This window comes from Passer domesticus, chromosome 2 (assembly GCF_036417665.1).
Source record: "Passer domesticus isolate bPasDom1 chromosome 2, bPasDom1.hap1, whole genome shotgun sequence".
NCBI classification, from domain to species: Eukaryota; Metazoa; Chordata; class Aves; order Passeriformes; family Passeridae; genus Passer; species Passer domesticus.
Genome location: NC_087475.1, coordinates 23,849,855 through 23,858,784, shown reverse-complemented (window position 1 = coordinate 23,858,784; position 8,930 = coordinate 23,849,855). Strand labels below are relative to the sequence as shown.

At 32.2% G+C, this 8,930-nt stretch overlaps 1 long non-coding RNA gene across 1 annotated transcript in view; it reads left to right on the top strand.

The window, feature by feature from the left end:
• LOC135295257 (uncharacterized) overlaps positions 1 to 4,274 on the top strand; it is a 4,616-nt gene extending 342 nt beyond the window's left edge. The window contains exons 1-3 of the long non-coding RNA XR_010357295.1: positions 1 to 158; positions 3,160 to 3,328; positions 3,831 to 4,274. The exon at positions 1 to 158 is cut by the window's left edge and continues 342 nt beyond it. This is a non-coding gene — a long non-coding RNA (uncharacterized LOC135295257). The remainder of the gene's footprint in view (positions 159 to 3,159; positions 3,329 to 3,830) is intronic.
• The last annotated feature ends 4,656 nt before the right edge of the window (positions 4,275 to 8,930 follow it).

Here is an 8,930-nt window from a genome sequence, read left to right as displayed (position 1 = left end):
AAAAATATATACTCTACAGTAGTGCTGCTCTGAATATCTTTATTTGGATGCAAGAGGAAATTCTGGTGCTATGTGCTCCTGAGGGGAAAATAAAGCAATTTGACAAGCAGCAATAATAGGATTTTTCTGATGCTTACACATGCATCATGCTGAAAAGGGTAAGGAATTTAATCTTAATTTTAAAAAGGAACTTGTATTTTAAGGAAAAAATTATTTTGGAAATCCAGAATAGAAACTATCTTTGGTTTCTTGTTTGTTGATTTGTAATGTAATACATAGATGAAAAAATAATGATTTTGTAAGTCTTACAAATTTGCTTCAACTGCAATTCTGGTTTTTTAGTTTTTACCTAGAAACAGAGTACAAGTGTGTCTAAAATTAACAGTGATTCCAGAATAAAGAAAGATGTAAAAGTCATCTTGCCATTGCATGTTTTCTGCATATGTAGACAGGGTCAATGAAATGTTCAGAAGAATTTTTCTAAATTCTATATAAAATTATTTGTTTGCATATTCAAGGTCAAAAGATCATGGTATAGCATCATCCTTTGTCCTGTTTGGCTATGAGGTCTTAGCTCTGAGAGATAATAACTGACTTGGTTTAGGAATTGCATGGCTTTTCACGTCTCTGGGCTTGTCTTGTCATTTTATCAGCAAGAGACAGATTGACAAAAAACTTATTTCCTTTCAGAAAAATCCTGATGGGAAAAAAAAAAGAAAAGAAGAAAAAATTAACACTTTCTGCTTGATTTATAGAAATACACTCCCGTTCCCCCACAGCAAAAATACTTGACATAGCAATGAGTCAAAGATTATGCCAATATGTTACTAATCTGAAAGTGTATTTTGCTAATAAAGAGTTTCAAAACAGGTACCAAGAAGTTTGAGTTTAGACAAAAATAAAATACACAATTTTTTTTTTCATCAGACGTTGATGGAGAAGATGGGATAAAATATCTTCTTGTATTTTTAGCCTCTACATTAGTATATATTGATTGCATCAGTAATAAAGTCATTTTTCTCAAGCCTCTTTTTTTTCCTTAGGACTTAACATTCTTGACAAGTTCTGCCAAATTTTATTAATTTCAGCAATTATTAAAGGAAGGTCAAGCTATTGCTTTCAACCCTACTAAGACCTTAACAGTACAGTAATGTGTTAACAAAAAAGATACTGATAAAGTAAATACTGGATGTGAGAAATTTTAGGGGATTAACAAGGTGGATTGTTAATAGGAACTTATGTTACTCATAACTGGACTTACCCAGAATACTTGTGACGTGAGAGAAATATTTCATTCCATCCTCAATACTCTGCAGAGTTAGATCCTGATACCAGTGGGAGCTTATGATGCCTGCTGCATCAACTAAATACAGTTAACAGGACACATCACTCTTCCAACCCAAACCTTCTGAAACTGTAAATATCAGCATAATCAAGAAAGCGATACTTACATAAAAATTTTCCACATGTTCCTAAATGTTCAGTTCTTGAACACAGTAGAGTTTTAGCTGCTAAATAGAAATGTACAATACTTAGTTTAAAGTACAGTATAATTTGCAACAATGGAATACATAAGTATTTATTTCTTCAAACTGAGTAGTATATTTTGGCAAAAAGGTTTTTCCAATTTGTAGAAAAATTTAAAATATATATGAAGAACAAAAATGTATACTATTGCTACTTTTTGTTTTGTTCTCCTGGAAAATCTGCCTTGTTGCAGTTACTAGATTCTTTATTTGGAGCAATATTAGTTCTCAGGTGGATCTTTTTGCCTTATTGTTTAATTTCATGTAATGCATGTACTTCATCACTTCACTTCATGTGATATAATTCATCACAGTTACTATTATGTATATTCCCAGTAATTAATATATTACATTTGTGACCACAGAATATCTGTATCAATAGAGTTAATGTATAAGCCAAAATTCCTTTTTCTCTTCAGGAATAGGTTAATAAAGGACATAGCTCTAAAGAAAATAAAAACCTTATTAAATAAGAAAATTAAATAGGGAATTCAATCAATTTATACAAAACACAGAATATGTTTGATTTTCTATTATTACTGCTATTTCTACTTTTACTAATGTGTGAAACCATCATATTTTTGTAAATGAGTTGTTAATTATGAGCTGCTGAGACACTTTTTATATTGGCTAATTCTGTATATACAACACCAGTTTTGGAAGACTTTCTGGGCAATATGATTTCATAATTTTGTGTAAAATGACCAGATTGTGAGAAGAGACTTGGACCACCTGACATTTAGACTCAGCCCCAGCCTAACTTATTTTTGTGAGTCCATTTTATAATTCTATTAAATAAAGAAAACACAAGTTTAATACTACTATCTTATATTTGTCCTTCAGAAAAAGGATCTAACAAAAGAAAAGGAAATTTTTCATTCAAGCACTAGTGTATACAAATGGTTTTTTTCTGTCTATTTATTCTGCATAAAGTTCAGAGAGAAAGAGTGGAGTGTCTTTCTCTATTTTTCTCCCATATTTATAATCCTTTAAGTGCCTGAGTAATGAATACATCATGTTTATACTCAAGCAAATAAAGATCTCAGAAGGAACAAGGACAATCTCTTCATTTAGCTATACTGCTCTGGCTCCCAGTTGGTCTTCAGCATGATATTTAAAGACTATCATTATTTCCTGTTTCAGCACAATTAATCCTCTCCTTCTATCCAGCCTGTTTTATCTTCCCCCCTATCTTCTTTTATATTTCAGCCTTTTTTGTATTTCATCCTAGCTAAGTGTTCTTCCTCTTCTCCGTTTTATCATTCCTTGGTATTAAAGTAATTCTATAGTGGCATTATTTCATGTTCTTGTCGTGTCTTTTTCTTAATTTCCTACAGCTTAGCTATGTTTTATTATCTTTTATTACAGCTTGTATGATCTCATCCAATTCTAACTACTACAGAGATTTGGTGATGATATTCTCATGACATATAGTCTCATGATGGTTGCATAACTAAAAAAAAGTTTGATATTTTCCCCCCTGTTTTATAAAGATATTTTAATGTCCCAACAGAGGATAAATATATCTGTTTGGGTGGGGGTTTTTTTGTTGTGGTTTTTTTTCTTTCATTTACTAATTATTTTTTCAAGTAGACTAGGAAGATTTATATGCTTATGCTTTATCTTGGTACAGACTTTTATCTGATGCTCTCTGCAAATATTTATTGTCTTTATCCTGCAACAAACTGATGTTGATGTGTTCAACACTAAATAGAAATTTTTCCAATTGAATGTATGCCTGCTACATTTATTGGAGGATACTTGGTGATTCTCACAGTCCTTGTAAAGCAGAAAGAAATAAGGTAAGAATAAACAGCTTTAACTGCAGACTCGCTCCCAGAGGTGTTTTTATTACAAAAAGTATAGAAGTTGGTCTTACATAATATAGTAAAAAACTACAACAACAACAAGCATCAAGAGAAAAGGCAGTTTTATGGAAGATGCAATCAACTCAGTATAATAATAATGAATTATTGCATCTGTGTAAGGTATGCCTATTGTGACAATAGATACATCCCACTGCTGTGGCTGCCCAAGACAAGTTCAATTAGATAAAATATCAGCTGTTTTAGAAAGAGTTTTCTCAACTTTGCTGTAAAAAACATAACTATTTTTTGGTTTATTTGCATAAAGTTTTAGACAGTTCATCAAAGGATAAGAGTAGAGCTGTTGAAAAATAGTACTTTGATATATACACATACTTTTCTATTTTTATTTAGGAATATGTCTTGACATTTAAAAATACTAATTAGATAGTCATACAGAATAATATAGCTAATTATTTTTTTTAAATAATTTTTTCAGGTTCCTGGTGTGATGTCATCCAGAAAAAAAATATGGAAGATTCAGTCAGGACTGAATTATGGAGAAGTCACGACCACTATGGAGAGGAGCTGTGAAACATACGTTACATTTGTCATAAAACAGAGCCATTCCTGTTTGAGGAATGAAAGTATTTGTTACAGGATGAAATGAGCAGTTGTACAATACAGACTTAGGAACTTTTAGATCACATATTATTTGAAATATCTTTGAGAGCTGTGTATAGCTGAATTTCTTGCTACTCAGTCATCAGATATGCAGATGTGATTACAAGCGTGTATTAAACTAATCATAACTAAGAATTTAGATTTCAAAATGTCTGTTCTCATGGAAGCACACTGGTAAGTTATACTGAAGAGAGTGTCTATGGTAAAATCACTACTGGCAAAGATGCATGAGAATATTTTTAATATGCAATTAAAAACTCCTCTGTCCCCTTAAACCAAAAGGTTGTTCGCTTGAGCTATAAGCTCAATAATATTTACCACACAGACTTACCTATCCTGGGTATTTGATGAGGAGGGCTGATGGGTCTCAGCAGAGGTTACTCTGTTCATGATTTGCATGCCACAAGCTCTCATCTCAGTATGGAAATCAAGTCCATTTTTTGCTGTCATTCTTTCCACTTTGTGCTCTAACCCTCTGAAAGCATCTTCCCCCAGTGAAACTCATACCAGCCACTCACATTGTAATTATCCAAGCAGCCAAAAGCCCAGTGATTTATTGGCTTTATTCTAGCTGGAATAAAATGTAAATCTGGATAATAGCTGTCATTTTCAGGTTCAGAGCTGGGAATGTGAGATAGAGATTGATTTTTAACTGTCCATTTCCTGAGCTCAGAACATTATGCAGTGTTTCATTTTGGCTTGTGCTGAATGTCTGTCACTGCAGACACAACAACATCTGACCAGATCAGGGTGCCTTAGAGCTTTTCAATTGCTTTGTTCTGGCACCTCCCAAAAATTCTCCATCAAAATAATTTTTACTTTGGGACTGAATATTCTCCTGAATAGACAGTATTTAATAGATTGTGGGTCTTTTTCTTTTCCTTTTTCTCCACCCCTTCCTCCCTTTCATCCATGGCACTGGAAATTTGCAAGGTCAACTTGTCAATTACAGCATTGGTCCATGGAGTTATTATCCAAGAGAAGTAGAAAGCTGAGGAATATTAACACAGCTGTTGATGTCTTGTCTTCATATTAATATTTGTTTTATGTTTTTGCTAGTTTATACATAGTAACCTGCTTGGTACATGGAGAAAACACTTTTTCAGTTTTATTACATATAAAACAGAATTCATAATGCCACACTGGTTTATTCTGAATTTGAACTGCCATTATTGAATATAGAGGATCATAGGTTGATATGGTTTCTCTGCAGTAGTGTATAATTCAAATTGGATTTTACATAAATTATATGTAACATTAATAAAGAAGCTGTTAATGCTTATGTGCTATATTAATATCACAATCCTTCATACATAAGATGTGTCAGCTAATGTACTTTTTCTTTTTTTTCCTCTGAAGCAGAATTTGCCAGTAAGTAGTAGCAAGGGCACTTCATAAGGACAGATCTATGAGCAATAAAGCAAATATTTTTTAAATGACATCAATAATATACAGTGAGCATATACAGTGCAATAATACAGAGTGCAATAATATACAGTGAGTGTTTTTCTCATAATTTTTAAAGAAAGTGAAAGAAATTACAGAAATAGATTTCAGCTGAAAAAAATATGCATTTGTGTGAATCATTCATGCAAAAAGCAGATTTTGAACAATGAGTTTCAATGAACTAGAAAAAAGTTCTTTTTACAGAAAACAGAAAAATTATATTTTCTTAGTATTTCAAATTATATTTAATCTTTACATAAAAATGTGATATTTGGCTGTGTTTCCTACATGATGTGTATTATATACGTAGTAGAATTTATTCTGTAATTGACAAGATTCGGTTTTTGTAATTGAAGCTTCCTAATCTCCACTGGAGAACAGTCAAAATATATTATTTCCTTCTTCCTTTAAACATAGCCATCCTATTTCTACTGATCTCCATTTTGCATTATGCAGTGAACATAACTGTTCTTGACAAGAATTTTGTGCAGTCAGTAGTATTCTAGTTGTTATTAGTCCTTTGGTGAAAATATACATGTTTAAAATACAAATGATACTTCTTCAGACATGCAAAAAAGGAATATTTTTTATATAGCAGCACATCAGCTCTCTTTATAAAATAAGAATTCATTTAGTTTATCTTCCAAATATTTTTTTTTTAATTTAATTAAAGTCCATCTGTGTTCTGGTTTTAACTATGGTCCGGCAACAAACTGTTCTAGATCAGTAACACTATTAATTTTTCTATTCGCATTTACTACTAGGAACAACTGAAATGCTAGTTAGTAGGTGATTGATATTGTTTTAATTTGAAACACTAATTATATAGAATGATGATTTGGACAGTAGTAGAAGTTAAACTACCAGACATTCTTTACCATTTCATTATATGGGTCTAGATATGTTACAGTGACTGTTCATACACACACTGAGTTTCTCCTAGATGTATCCCTACTTGGTAAGTTTTTGTTTTTAGGTGAAGTGATGCTAAAGCTCACTGGAGCTATCAGTACTTATTTTCACAGTAGTCCATCATTTCACTAGTACTAAGAATGTTCTGCTGGCTGACATTTCATGTTGCTCCCTGTTTACCACCTGCATAACATTTGAAAGAAAGTGTCTTTATCCATCAAATATGTTTTGTTTGGGTTGTTTGTTTGTGGAAGCTCATTAAAAAATAATAAAGTGTTAGTTTAGGGGGAGCCGATTGTTAAGCCCTTTGCAACAAAATAATTAACATTTTATACTCAATTATTTCAGATTGGAGCACTTGCTCCACTCCTCTGAACCAATTTCACCTTTACAGATTGATAACAAGTTTACATAACTTCCCATAAAAGTAATATTTGATATTATTGAAAGGAAGATTTTTTTATGTTCTTCTAGAAGCTGAGAATGCCATGTATGATTTCTGAGATGAAACTGAGGAACCTCTATTTGTAGCTGTATGGACCATAAGACATAAATAGATTTTGGAACCTGGAATCATCAGCATTTCTCTACAGCTTCAAACTGATTGTATGTGTGGGAAGGTATATTTTTATTTCTTGAGCAGATTCACTACTTTCATACTTATTTTTAGTTCCCTGTTTCTCTTCCTGGGGTTTTTTTGCGTTGTTTGTTGGTGGGGGTTTTTTTGGTTTTTGTTGTTTTTTTTTCCCAGATTGAGCATTTAATTTACAAATGTGAATAAACAGATGAGATAGAAAGACTATGAAGAAAGTATTCTAAATATAATTTTCTTTGAGGATTTGCAGATTTTCATCCCTTTCCATTTATTTGTTAGGTGTGCTGCTTGATCGCAATCACACTTAAAATCCTCAAGTATAATCTGCCACGGTTTTGGATGTGCTTCCTCATCACAGACACAAAGTCATATACATTCATTTCTCCTAAGAACACCTTCTTGAACAAATTGGAACAATCTGTTTTAAGCCCTCTATCCGATTTTCATTGTTGATTTTTTCCTTTGGTTAATAAAGAAGATAGAAAGCTGTGCTTCCTAAAGTTTCACTCATTATGTTTAAATATTTCTTTTGCTATTCATACCTTTCTCCACAAAAGGTAAATTTAGGTTAATGAGGTAATTTAAATTTACAGTATTGTTTAAGTCAGTACAGATATGGGTAGCTAAACTGTGTCCTGCACTACAGGAAACAAAAACTGCACATGAAAGATCATAAAAGGAATACCTTAATTTGGTTTTAGGATTTTCAGGTATACCCATGAGTTTACTAAGGCCCCAAGTGACACAGATGTACAAGAATATATCTCTGTTTCTTTCCCTTCTCCCCACTCTTCCCAGCCCTTTCTTTCTTTCATTTATTAATTCTAGCTTTTATTGCTGCAGCTTTATCTTAGGCTTTCCTAAAGTGTCTGGGGAAAGAGAACAACACAGGAAAATAGTTTTTTGCTGGTTTGATATTGACATGTGGTTTTCCTGTAGTTTTCTCTTCCTTTCCTTTTTGCCAAAGTGTGTATTCTAGGTTGTTAGCAATTTGAGAATACTATGTATTTGAATCAATGATGGCTCTCTTTCAGGTGCCACAATTTACAGAGTGACTGAATGCAAGCTGAAAATAAGTAGCTGCCCCAGGAGAATGCCACATTTTCTTCTCTTTCATTGCTTATAATAGAATTACAATGAAAGAAAAAACTCTAAAATATTATTTCTGCAAGCTGGCCTGCCATTAGGTATGAAATTGTGAACATTTTGTAAACATTAACCCAAATTAAAATCCAGCATGACAGAAGACATAGGTCTTTAATAGTCTTTATTTATTGCCTTGTAACATTTATTGCCTTGTAACAGTATAGACTTTCAATACTAATAGACTTTGCTATGCCCTAATGATTTTTAGAATCTGATTTAATAGAACAATCATAGCTCAGCAAAGCTATTTACCAAAACTTTCAGAAGGACAATATTAGCAATTTCTGTTTGCTTCCCCAGTCAAAGTACAAATAGTTGTATGATAGATAGACAGACAAACAGACAGATGGATGACAGAACTAAATGAAGATTATATGAACCAATCAATATCTTTGCCCTTTCAGGATTCTGTGTTCTCTGGACAACATAATAGAGTAGCAATGAGCAAATCCATATCAGAGGAGACGATATATTTCTATTAAGCATCAGTGATCAGGTGTGGATACAAATCACATCTCAAAACTTTATTAAGTTATTCCAAATTGAAAAGAAAAAAAAAGAAAAACCCTCATTAAAATCAAAGGAAACAATTATTTTTAGCAGGCTTCATCATGTCTAACTATATATTAAAGTTTTTAAATATCACTTTAAAGGTGAAATTATATGGAAGATTTTGTTGAAAACAATGGTAAAACTCAGAGTGAGTTCTGTAAAATTAGGCTGTATGTGAAAAAAAAATCCTGAGTGGAAAAAAGAAACATAGCAATCTGAATTATCCACTTGGTGGCTTGTGTGAATGATATATTTTAGCCTGGG